This window comes from Pleurodeles waltl, chromosome 1_1, assembly GCF_031143425.1.
Source record: "Pleurodeles waltl isolate 20211129_DDA chromosome 1_1, aPleWal1.hap1.20221129, whole genome shotgun sequence".
Lineage (NCBI taxonomy): Eukaryota > Metazoa > Chordata > Amphibia > Caudata > Salamandridae > Pleurodeles > Pleurodeles waltl.
In genome coordinates, this window is record NC_090436.1 from 797271766 (window position 1) to 797285711 (window position 13946).

The window sequence follows — 13946 nt, forward strand, 5'->3', positions numbered from 1 at the left end:
TCTGAGTAATAAAGATCACTGATAAGACATTCAGGCATTACCTTGCACATAAGTAAATATGTATGCTTTTTAAAACTTACCAACTGGTATCTATTAGCGCATTCATTGAATCAACCACTCCATTCTGGTGGACCAATTGGTGCTATATAAAACATGCGTGTGGGGGGATCAATATATTGTTTCCTGTTATGATGTTCCATTACAATTGTTAGTGGCAGGTTTGATCCTGTGTTATTTTTGTTCAGACTGTAAAAGACAGTTTTTTATTTCTGTTACAAACATTATTTCAATTGTCAAGATTTACATTGAAATCACATTTCCCTACAAATGCAGTCTATTTATATTTATTGTTCTTTAATGCTTACATGAAAATGTGTATCATAATTTTTTTTCTTACTATGCAGGGTTACAAAGTTCAGGAAGTAGTTCGTAACACTGAGGAATCTGCTGACAGTTTTTTTTAGTCTCAAATAAAATATTGCTGTTTTTGAACCACATCTCTCCAAAACTTGCATATGTGCTACAACTTCAGTGCATTCCCTTAGGAAGATGAATATCTGCTTCCAATCATTTGCACTCCCGATGAACATTTAAGAAAGATCCCTTTTCTCCAGGCGGAATATGTGATCCTTATATCCTGAAACAGACAGAAATGTGCAACATTTCCATTATTTGCCAGAGTCTCATTATATTACACAATCCCCTCAATGAGCAACAGAATGTCATTAACTTTGAAATATCAGCGGAATATTTTTTTTTGTTAGAATACTATGAATGGTATGTCTCCTTGGCCAACAAATATACCTTGGAACCAACTTCTGTTCTGCAAAGAAGAGTTCCACTGCCATGTGTCAAAGTCCCCTCTAAATGCAGTACAGCTCGCAGTGTAACATCCTAAGTTTCTTGTTTGTGCCCTGTGAATTAACAATTACATGTATTATGAAATATCCTGCAGCTTGAACCCCTAGACGCCACTTTCAGTTGAGCTGTCTGATGGCACCAGCCCATAAGCTCCTCGTGGTGCTCCCCTGCGCCCTTTGTGCTGGAAGGATCTCAAGTGCGGTCTTGTGGTGGCATGTCAGGCAGGTAGCTGTTCCCACACAGTGAATTCTGACACTGTTTGACTGGATTTTTGGATTGACATAATGTTAGTTCAGGGCTTTCGGACTGCATTCATTATATGAAATATAAACACTCTAAATCCGCGTCACCCAACAGCCCCAACCAGATCCTTAAGGGGACGCGGGCTCTATTGAGGTATCAGAGACATTCACTGAAGAAACACTCATAAGTGCTGCTTTCCTGCTGGCAAAGAACATCTTACAGAAATCAAATCTCTTGCCAAAACCAAGAGCCAGATTTTGGTTAGGACCTTTTACAAGTGCAAAATTGGGCAACATTAACGTTAAAGAAAAATACCCTCTCTGCTCTCTGGAAAAAAAACCTCTCTTTCATACAGCTGACACCATATAGTCATGCCAAAATGGAAAGGGAGTATTGAACCATAGCTTGAGTATGCCCATATCGCTATGAAATCAGAGTTTATCCTGCTGGGCCTTCTATTCACATTCATGAATAGTTGCAGTGTTAAGTATCGCTTTGAAAGTGAAGACGAGGTCTGTGCTCTGCCACCCCGAATTACATCAGTCAGTACAGTGAAGAAATCGGCCTACTTGTGTAAATGCACTCTATTGTGCCCCAGTCCTGTTTCGACAGCATCCAGTCTTTATAAAGGAAAACCCCTTTCTTTCAAAACCGACGTTCATAGATTGCGTGGCCCATTTTAAGCCTCAATTGAGGGAATATTATGAGCTTTTTGGGTTGCAAAGACTGAAATTCGCAAAATCAGTGACTTTGTGAACACAAAATCCACATTTGCAAAGCACAAAAGATAAATTGAGATTTGAAAATGTTATAGTGACTTGCAAGGTACACTTTATGATTGATCGCCATCTTAAATGTGGAGTGGTGTGAATAGGGCGCCCCTCCTTCCTATTCAAAGTGCCATGTATCACTGCTTTGAGTTGCAACACTAATTACTGACATCAAGCATTGATGAGATACTAAGCTATCACAGTAGGCTGTATGGATCTTCAGCTGTCCATTATGGCAGACGAGGGATGCACTCCCACAACAACATGGCGTTTTGAGATTGTTAATGCAGGATTGTGAAAGTGGATTCCACAATCAATAATTCTGCACTTTTAATTAATACTAGACAGGTTCGCAATGTGTTACTGTGTTTAATATAATGAGAATATTTAGCTTAGCCTTAGTGGGCCTTGCCCTACTCCTGTTTTCAAAATTGCACATTGTTAATGCTTGTGAAAATGCTGTGCCTGTCACTAACTTCTTTTCTTGCTCTCTGCCTGTGCACTGAGGAGCCTCAATTGCTACCATCACATGTGAAATATTTTTATGAAATTCAGCTAGCTCAATGGCCTTGCTCACTCTGTTCCTGGAGAGAACGGATTTAAAGTTATATATAATTGAAGATCACTTACTGCAGCCGAACAGATGCTCTGCTTACATTTTTATAGGCGAGCACAAAGTGCTCCGTCCATTCTGTAATCTCTTTTTGGGCTTTAAACCACACCCATGTCACGTCAGTCACTTAGATTGGTTTGTGGGCTTGCCTTTTAAAATCAGCTTGCTTTCATTTGTGAAAGGCATGCATACGTCATGCCTTTTATGGTGTTTAGCCCGCCTACACAGCACCAGTAAAGTACCAAAAACATACGAGGCTCGATGTTTTTAGCCTGGAGTCCGGACTACTTTATCTGTTTATTTTACACTCTGCGCGATCGCTGTTTTTGCTTTACAACGCTAATAGCTCTAACTCAAACAAATGCAAGACCCGTTGCATTGAAAATGCTTGTTAAATGCGGAATGGTTTTGTGTGTACAGCATAGTACAGCGTATCACTAGCTGTAGAGCCAATATCATTTTACTAAGTGATGCATTTTCTGTTTTACAACTGGATTACTCTATATAACTTTCTTTGTCACAACAGAGTGATTGTTCAATCTCTCCCTCTAGAAGTGTATAAATCTCAACTTTTTTTAAGTAAACGGTGAATCTTTCCTCTTAAAGAGCAGATTGAATGTTGATCTGGCTGCCATTCTGAATTTAGAATTATTTTCATGTTTTTTTCTGTTCTGTCTTTATACCAGTAGTCTTTATGACAAATTATTCTTTATTTCCATTTGACTTGTGTTAGACCAGTGATACTCAAAGTACAACCTGTGGCAGCCACTTGTGGCCTTCCAGACTTTTACATGCAGCCCTCCGGTAAATAGCAGCAGTAGCCTGCTGTTTAAAATCAGAAAAATGTTAAATAAACAGACAAGCATTTATTTACAGGTTGACAGAAGTTAATGAAACGAAGTAAATAAGGTGTCATGCAGCACTTAAATGTAGGAACACCCCCATTTTTAAAGACAGCTTACAAAACATGCGTAAAAATCTAATAAAATCTCTTCAAAATTAAAAAAGCGTATTTCTTTAAAATGCAAAACCATTTCATATAGAAAGGAAACGGAAAGGCTGTATGGTGGTATCATGCCAAGCTGCGCTGCCATGACATCATATAACTTTGTATGGCATGACATCCGGTTGGGGTCCATAATAACTGTCTCTGTACCTTTACCATGTATTGTTTGCTCACTAAAGCCTTGTATCAACCTGCATGGTCTGAACACTCAGGCCTGTGTTTCTGTTTACGTTACCAATAATCTATTGCTAACACAAGGCATATAAAACAGGGGTGACAGAAATGTTGCTTAAAAAGGCAGGGGACATCAGCTACAGAGAGGGGGAACTCAGCTATAGAAACTGAGGGAATCAAAAGAAAAAACAAGGAGGCAGGTATGCATGGCTAGAGCGGGCACTAAAGAAGATATGCGGAAGTTGAAGAAAATATAAACGATCCTGATGTATACAAGTTCAAAACAAGCAGAAAATATTAATCATGTGGAGTCTGCTCAGTCCCACCGAGGAAGTGAGGGATCAATGGTGGCGGGCTGTCCTGAAAAGAGGAAAAATAAAGAGGAAACCAAATAGTACTTATTAGTAGATACATGTTAAAAAGGGGGCATTTGAGAGGCAAGTAAATGTCATGTCTGCTTAAGCAATCCTTTGCTTCCCTTCAGTTCAATCCTAAAATAAAGTAGTTTCCCTTACTTACACAGGTTCCTACAAATAATATTGCTCTTTCCCTTGCTTCATGCAGTTTTTAAATTTTGACTCTCTGAAAGCTATGTGCCAAGTCAGTCTCCCTTCGCAAACTGCATCACACGGAGATGTATGTACAAGAGGCGGAAGGTAAAGGTATTTGGCACCATAAAAAAGAGGCAGGGAAAACAAAGCTGAAAACAGGAGGTTATCAGCTTCAGAAACAGGAACTATAGAAAACACAAGGAAATATATGGAGATAACAAACATTAAAGGAGACCAAAGGAAGTTCAGAAGATGAAAAATACAGAATGCCTTAAAGCACACTTGGTAGACTAGTGAAAACTAAGAAATAAAGGAAAAAATATTTATCAGTACCAGAAGGAATGGATTCAGTGGCCCGGGCACCTTTCTCAGCACTACCTTATGCCAGGCCCTCTGCAGTGCTGATACTGTTGGTGGTAACCTTCCCCTACTTGTTCTGTTTGGCTCTTTTCTTTGGTTTTTCTGAAAGGAGGAAAGATAAAGAGGACAGTGATCACTAGTAGTCTCTACAAAGGAGCATTTAAACATTGTACTGTCTGACTAACCAATCCTTTTTCTTCCTTTGACCTGCTCCTTAAAATAAGTTCTCTTTCCTATACATTATTTTCTTCTTATAATGAAATTGCTACTCCCCTTGCTTCACAAAATGTTTCTTTTGATGGGCAAAGTCAGTCTCCCTTTGCATAATGCACCTCAGAGAGATGAAAACTGGATCAGAAAAATAAAGTTACTGAGGACATCAACACAGCTGATATCAGACTATCAAACTATGCTAGTAACACCTCTTAAATCAGACCAAGCCCACACCTGGCTCACCGTGGAACTCTATCAGGAGTGTATGATTCTCTTGATGTCACCCCACATCCCTCCCAGTCCTCCAGTCCTACACCCTCCCTGTCATTCTGACAGTCACAACATGCCTGATTACTTTGTGGACCACATTCACAGTTCACACCTGAAAGCAGACAGAGAAACCATAACCTAAGTTATGAGATGCCTGCTCCTGAAACAAAGACAGTGCGCGCTGGCCCTCACAGATGCAAAAAGTCCATTAATTAACGTGAGTGGAACACATCTACATTAACAACTTCTGAAATGCACCCAATTTGCTGCAAACATGGTACAATCACACACACAATTAAATTACCTTTTTGCACCTGAAGGCACATATGTCCACATCCACATCCTTTGCTGCAAGGGAGTGGTCAAATAAATTGCAATTTACATATGTATATATATATATATATCAAAAGAAGGGGATTTCTCTTTCACTTTGTCAAGAGAAAAGAACCGCACTCCGTCGTTGTGCAATTAATAATTAAACTTTTATTCCATTCGTGGGATTACAAACAAACAAGACAGGAATCTCCTGACGCGTTTCGGTCACACCGGACCTTGTTCACAGGTGTTTCCTGTGTACTCATTTAGCGCTTTAAATAAACTACCTACACTCAACAGAAAAAATACTACTAAAATTGCACCCAAACATCAAAAGATCTTGCGGGAAAGAGAGGCTCCTGCAAGTCCCACAAGCACTCTGAGTGGCTGGATGTTGGAATGTAAGAAATGAAATGAGAGAGAAGGTGTTTAAGGGATAACCACTGTGAAGAATATAAATGTATTTAAATCTATATCTAATTTGTATAATTTGTATGATCTTGCAGGACTCTCATGGGATTGTAAATAGTAAAAAGGAGTTATCAATACACTTGAGTAGTAGAAATAAATGTAGAAATGTGTATGGCGGTCCTTGTTATTGAGAGTAAGTGTGAAAGAGATAAGTCCTGTGACGAGTAGAAGGTTCATAAAAAAAATAGTTATGATCCAATGAGGCGCTCGTGGGACTGTGACTAATAGGAAGGAGTAAGTGATATTTGAATACATTCGGTATGCATGCTTGTTACTGTAGGAAGGAGTCTTACTGTAGAGGGTGTTTATGAGAGTCTACTATTTACACCCATTGGCTTGGGAAGAGTTGTGAATAGAGTAAAGAGTCTTCTCACACCCTACTATGCACACCCTTCATCAAAGAGAGGCATCTCAGTGGCTAGGCCAGTCTGGGAAGATTGTTTGCACAGAGACCACACAAACAAAAAAATGGGTGGATTTTCTGTCATTTCTAATCACATAACAAATGATTTGGGTGCCTTGAAATCTCCCTTAGAATTGGAAAAGGAATCCAACATCACAGAAGCACTATTAAGTACAGAAGGTCTCTCTGACTTGGAATGCTGTGAGATGGCAGAAATCTCCACAGATGCAACAATACACAGCAAATGTAGACCCAAGTCCAAATTCTGTCCTCAGCTGCCAGATGTTAACAAGATTGATGTATTCCAAGAGATCATAGAAGAAGGCTCGAATGATATTGCCAAAAAGGAGCAAAAGGAGAAAAATAAATGCCCAGACTGCTGAATCCACTATTATATTTCATCAGAAATTAAAGAATTGGATTGAAGCTGTCTTGCTGAACTAGTAAAACTATGAATATAGAAAAAAAGGCCACCCAATAAGAGCTACAATATACATTCTACCAAAGGTACACAAGATATTGCAAACCATCTGGGATGACCAATTGTGAGTTCAATTGATTCCCTGTCTGAAAACACCTCCAGGTTTAATGATTTATTTTTTGTTTCCATGTGTGCCAAACTTACCATCTTATCTTTGATTCTATAGATTTTTTAAATAGGATTAGTGACATTCTTCAGAAATTCAATTGATGGAGTGCAATAATAGATGTTGTCTCTCTATATACATCAATACAACTCTCAAATGAGCTAAAAGCCTGCAGGTACTTTTTAAGGTTAAGATCGGTTAGATTGACGGAGCACTCTTAGATGTTGTTAGAACTGATGGGCTTGTGACTTACAGACAATGTGTTTTTTTGGAGACTACTATTTGCAAAACCAAGGCACCACCATGGGTACTTCTTTGCCCCCATGTATGTCAATTTAACAATGGAAAGGTGGGAGGCAGAGACTGTTTGGATTGAAAACAATGCAGAACTGCTACAGCAGGTAATGCGTTTGGGTCTGATACATAGATGGCTTAATCGTAATATGTAAAGGTGCCAAGGAGCATTTTGAAAGGTTTAGTAAGTCAATAAACAACTATCCACAGCATTTAAAATTCACCTATGAAATCAATGCAACACAAATTATTTTGTTTGGATATATTTTTATGCTGTTGGTGATAACATTTATACCCGGATCAATAGAAAATCTACTATAAGTAACAGTATATTGCATGCTAACAGCAGACACTCCTGGGCATCAAAATGGAGTGTGTCACATGGCGAGCTCCTTAGGGAGAAACTCAATTGTGCAGAAAATTGGAAATTTGAACAACAAGCCAATGAGCTGTAGATAAGATTTATAAACAGAGGCTAACCAACAATGGTACTGCATGACGCACTGAAAAGAGGTAGAGAGAGGGAGAGAGAGGAGAAGGGAGAATCTCCTGCTGACAAAAAAAGGAATGTGAACATCTTAACAAAGAGGAAGAAATAAGATTCATTCTTGATTATAATAGGTCTCATCTAGAAATAAAAGAGTTGTTGAAACCAACTGGAAGATACTGAGACTCAATGACTTTCCAAGGGAACTGTTACCAGACCAACCAAAGACTTCATCATTGGGAGATCTATTAGAAAGATGCTTTATGATGAATTACAAACCTGAGGCACCTAGTTGGCTGAAGAAGAAAATTAATGAAATGGCTTTTGGAAGTGTACAAAATGTATGGCATGTCTGCATGGTCTCAATAATATGAGGTTTGAGCTCCAACATGGCCAGATAAAGACTATAAAGAAATGGATCACTTGTGAGACCACATATGTGATTTATGTACTGGAATGGTGATGATTTAGAACTGACACTCAGAAGTTCGGAATTAAAATAGATCACTCTGAAAAGAAAGACGGATTAAACCCAAATCTGTGACTAGGGGTGACTGTTTGATATGTTCTCCATTCCATCCATTATCTTTTTTATTTGCATTTGTCAGAATAAGTGGGAAGGGCATGCCCAGAAGTGGGTCCTGTGCTTGATATGCCACCAGATTCAAGCTTGCCTGGCTAATGAGGATACCCCCAAACCAGTCTCAGGATGCTTGTTTCTGGTCCAGGGAGGACCTGGCCTGGCAGTTCAGGCTGGACTGTTCCCATGGGGGGCAGGGTCAAGACTGATTTGCATATGCCTGGGTACAAACTGGAATGGCATGGGAAGCAAAAAAAAATAATGGAATAAAACCAGGATCTGTGACTGGGGGTGAATGTTTGATTGGTCCTGCAGTCTGTCAATAATCTTTTCTTTTAACGTCTAGTGCTCTAATTGGGAAAGGTATGCTCAGATGTGGATCCCATACTCGCTGTTGGAATTTGCCCTTTTTGCAGGGACATCCCCAATCTTTTTACCTCCTTCCTCCTATTTTTTCTGACATGTTTTTGTTGGCTTTAGAACTCTGAACACTTTACCACTTCTAACCAGTGCTAAAGTACATATGCTCTCTGTGTAAATTGTATTGTTGATTAGTTTCTCCATGATTGGCATAGTTGAATTATTAGTAAAATCCCTAGTAAAATGTACTAGAGGTGCCCAGGGCCTGTAAATCAAATGCTACTAGTGGGCCTGCAGCACTGGTTGTGCCACCCACATTAGTAGCTCTGTAAACATGGCTCAGACCTGCCACTGCAGTGTCTGTGTGTGCAGTTTTAAACTGTAAATTCGACTTGTCAAGTGTACCCACTTGCCAGGCATACACCTTCCCTTTGCTTACATGTAAGGCACCCCTGAGGTAGGCCCTAGGTAACCCAAAGGGCAGGGTGCAGTGTATGGTTAAGGTAGGATATGTAGTAATATGTTTTATATGTCCTGACAGTGAAATACTGCTAAATTTGTTTTTCACTGTTGCAAGGCCTGTCCCTCTCATAGGTTAACATGGGGGCTACCTTTAAATATGATTAAAGTGTAGATTACCTTTGGGAGTGTATAGACATGTGGAGTTTGGGGTCTCTGAGTTCACAATTTAAAAATACTTAATTTGAGACTGTGTGTTTGAAAATGGCACTTTTAGAAAGTGAGCATTTTCTTGCTTAAACCATTTCTGTGACTCTGCCTGTTTGTGGATTCCCTGTCTGGGTCAGTTTGACAGTTGGGCTGGTTGCATCTCTCACTAGACAGTGACACAAAGGGAGCTAGGGTGTAGCCTGCATATTCTGATGAGCCATCTGTGCTAGGAGGGAGGGGAGGAGTGGTCACACACACTCGAAAGGGCTGTGTCTGCACTCTCCAACCCCCTGGTGTGTGTTTGGGGCCTGGACTGGGCAAGGCAGGATTTCACAATCAAGAGAGACTTTTCTTGGAAGTAAGCCTACTACAATGGCAAAATGGGTATAAGAAGGGCACCTAAAACCACAGACTTTAGAACACTTCTGGAAACCAAGAGGAACCTCTGCCTGGAGAAGAGCTGGAGAGCTGAGGACTGTGCTTTGTGCAGCACTCCTGCAGGTGCTGCTTCTGCCTGTGCTACAGGACAAAGACTGGACTTTGTGTTGCCTTCGTTCATGTGAAGAACTCTCCAAGGGCTTGATTTAGAGCTTGCCTCCTGTTGTTTGAAGTCTTAGGGACAGCAAAGATTTCTCTCTGCCAGCACCTGGAGCCTCTGCTGAGACTCCCACTCTGCCAAGTGGTGCCCATCCAGTTGCCGGGACCCTGACAGGAGAGGCTGGCAGCCCAAGAGTGAGAAATCCACGCACGCCGTGCGGGGAAAAGATCGATGCAACTCCGATCTGCGGCAGAAAAATCGACGCGCCGCCGGCTTTGACGCTGAAAATCGACGCTCGACCGGAAGATCAACGCCCACGGCTGGAGAAATGATGCGCAGCATCATTGATGGAGGCTGGTGAGATCGCAACCCGCGCTGCGTGGTTTCAGATCATTGTCCGACAGGATTGCTGACGCAAACATCGCTGGGCGTGCAAAAACGATGCAAGGCCTGTCTGGACCCAAGAGTGCTGTTTGAATCGACGCATTGCTCTCCTGCGGAGAGAAGAAACGACGCACGCTGACTTGACTGAAGGAGAAATGACGCAAGGTCTCACTCGTGAGTGAAATTGACGCATTGCAAGCCCTTTTTGATGCACACTCGCCCGTGCAGGGTTATTTGTGACGCACCCAGGTACATTTTTCACGCTAACAGTGTTAGCGTTGTGTTTAAAATTACATGAAGACTCTTTTTGGTTTTTAATTGATAACGTAACTTGTGTATTGTGGATTTTTGTCGTTTTGGTCTTGTTTTGTTTAGATAAATATTTTCTATTTTTCTAAACCTGTGTTGTGTCATTTTGTAGTGTTTTCATTAAGTTTCTTTGTTTGTTGGTACAAATACTTTACACCTAGCACTCTGAAGTTAAGTGAGCAGGGGTTAGCTGAGGGTGATTCTCTTTTACCCTGACTAGAGTGTGGGTCCTTGCTTGGACAGGGGTAACCTGACTGCCAACCAAAGACCCCATTTCTAACACTCGCTATACTCCCAGATTCAGGCTAGCCTGCCTGATGAGGGGTGATAACCCGAAACGGTACAGGATGCTTGTTTCTGGTCCAGGAAAGACCTGGCTTGGCAGCAGGGCTGGACTATTCCCATGGGGAGCACGGTCAAAGGTTTTTTGCCTATGCCTGGGTCCAAAATGGAATGGCATGGCGAGCAAAGAAAATGATGGATTAAACCCAGATCTTTGACTGGGGGTGAATGTTTGATTTGTTCCACATTCTGTCCATCATCTGTTCTTTTGGCATTTGTATTGTAATTAACACATGATTGAATAGGGACTGTGCAATTAATATACTTTTTCAAAATGAATTATCTAGAATGTGCTTTACATATGTACAGACCAAGAGATAGTGTTTTTTTATTGGATGACAGACTGCTACTTCTTCTCATAATGCACTTAATTTTGATGGCCGCATTGTGCAATAAGATGCTATGGATACTCATAGCCGTGTGATTTATTACACTGTTTTTCAAATGTGCACAGGCCAACTGATAGTGTATTATTGAGTGACTGGTTTTTACTTTTTCCCTATTGATAGAGATGACCGTGTTGAGCAATATGATGTTATGTGTACTGTTACTGGCGCACCTTAGAATCATAGCCATGCAATTTATGAGACTGCATTTTAGGAAAATAAGCCATGACTTAAATAATTGGATATTTACTGGTTGGACTTTTCAAATTTGTGTCTGTATTGCACTTTATTAGGATGTGTGGGTGAAGATGAACATATTAGATGAAATTGGAAATATATGTCTCCTACATTAGGATATAAAAAAAATAATTTGTTGTCACTTTGTTGCACTGTAATTAATTATAGGAATTGAAGTATAAGATTGTATAGGTACTTTACCGAAAATTATTCTCTATTTTCATCTTTGATTATTACCCTACAATCGAAGTACAGACCAAAAAAGAACTACATAATTTTTCCATTTTCCTCTCAGAACAAGGAATACCATCTGGAATGTTCTTACTAATGAAGGAAGTATTACATCAATATGGTGGTTAGGAGAGTCAAACTGAAATTTAGATAGGTGTGCAGTCTAGTTGCTTTTTAAGGTGGTGGGGAATAAACCTCATATCTTTAAATGGGAACTCTGGACGACAAAACTGGATGGCCCTGTAGAAGGCTGCAGGCGAAACGTGTCAACCATTATTGCACCTTTTTTGTTAATTAATGTAATGATTTAATAAACTGGATTTGAAGGAACCTGAACGCCAAGCTGCCTGTCTCTTTTGAGCCCGTTTTTTTATTGTCAGATTTTTGTATACAAAGGGATGCAAGCAAGGAGTGAGAGATAAAAAATATTTATATATATATGTATACCTATATATATATTTTTATATATATATTTATTTTTTGCATACACACACACAAACACACACACACACATATATATATATATATATATGATGTAATTCGGACTAAAAAGTCATAAATATAATATTAAAACAACTTTTACAAAGCATCACCTACCTAGCCCTGTCACTTCCACTCTGAGCAGGTCCTGCTCTTGGTCGATGATGTTGGCCCAGAGGTGCATCACTTGCTGCTGGGTGCGGAAGACCCTGATGTGGCAGTGCATGCAGCTTAGCAGTCTCCCCCACCTAAGTCATTGCTCCACCAGGTCGTAGCCCCTAACCGGGCCTGCCACCTGCTGCCAGCATGAAGCGGAGTTGGTGCTGCAAATAAAAAACTAGCATTGCCTCCTCAGCTTCACTAAAAAGTGGTGAGGCGTCACCCCCTAACACAGCCATTGGCCACAGTGGGTGCAGGACTCAGCCGCTCTGCCTGAATCTGCTATAACTAGGTGTTGGTTGGTACGGGTACCAACTATAGTCTAACTGGGAAAAAGAACAAATAAACACACATGGGAGCCCGAAAGTCATAAAAAGTAAAAAGAAAATTTAAACAAGCATTTGCAATGCACTAGGGTCTCACATTTGTCGGAGTTACAGCTGTTCAGAGTTGTAAACTCCCAACCGGTATTTTTCTTGCTTAAAAAAAAAAAACAGCACGATCACGCTGCTAAAGTTCACACTAATAATACCTATCGGCAAAAGTGCAATTAACTGAGAAGCAAGGTCGGTAGTATGCGAAGCGCTGGACTTCTGCCCAGCGAGATCGTGCTGCGAAAACAGAGAAAAAGTAGTCCACAAACCCAGCGAGCCTTGCATATTTTCTGTACTTGGTCGCTGCGCTCGAGGAGGGCTCGCCACCGAAAAAGGCATGACGTATGCGTGCCTTCTACTAATCAAAAGAAGTGGATTCAACAGGCAAGCCAACTTGCCAATGAAACACACTGACGTGAAGTCGACAGGGCTCCGAACCCTTTTCTAATACCTAAAGCGTCTCGCTAGCGATACACATGTGCAAGCGCATGCGACGCTGGCTCGACCCTAAAAAGGTTAGAGGAGGAGCAGAATGGGGATGGATTGGGTTGGATAGGGACACTAGGCAGGAAACATGAGAGGAGCAGGACTAAGTTGACAAAATGGCTTCACGCTTGCACAGTGTGACATGTCACTCGCAGTTTTTTTCAGTGTGAACAGCGTCATCAGCATCATTTTTCTGATCGGAACTTTGCGAGATGTATCTGACATAATTCTGCACAATCTTGCAGAATTTTCAGGTAATTCTGTATGATTACACTAGATGAATTACGCGAGATATGCTCACCCCTAGTTTATAATACTTCCTTATGTGTTTCCTGGTAATATCAATAGGCCCTTCTGGCACAACTACCCAGTGATCTCCATAATTACGAAAGGATGGCAAAACACTGTCGGTGCCATCTGTAGTGGGCAAAAGGCTTGTTTGAAAGCTGCACCCTGCTTCTAGAGCTCACTGGCAATGACCAAAGGCTGTGAACAGTAGACTCGAGACTAATGGGGGAATGGAAGCAAGGAGTGGCCAAAGGTCATGCCCCGCACACAGATCCCACTGCAAAAAGCTGATTGCTGTGCAAAGCACATTCTTATTTTGTTCAAGTGCCAGAGATAGTTATAAAAAACACAATTCATTTCCTCAAAACACTTTCTTAAAGGGGGTTTCCATTATACATGGAGTTTGAAAGTTATTGCTGTGCTTGGGCAATCCGTGTTGTAGCTATGGCACAGTATTTGGCGCTTTTGCCTGGCAATAGATCAGTCACCCCAACTGTGTAGGACA

At 40.8% G+C, this 13946-nt stretch overlaps 1 long non-coding RNA gene across 2 annotated transcripts in view; it reads right to left on the reverse strand.

Moving 5' to 3' along the window:
- Positions 1 to 333: 333 nt before the first annotated feature.
- Positions 334 to 13946, reverse strand: part of LOC138284560 (uncharacterized) — a 174338-nt gene continuing 160725 nt past the window's right edge. For both annotated transcript variants that reach the window (XR_011201421.1, XR_011201426.1), the window contains exons 4-5: positions 4552 to 4680; positions 334 to 637 (exon numbers count right to left, since the gene is read on the reverse strand). This is a non-coding gene — a long non-coding RNA (uncharacterized lncRNA). The remainder of the gene's footprint in view (positions 638 to 4551; positions 4681 to 13946) is intronic.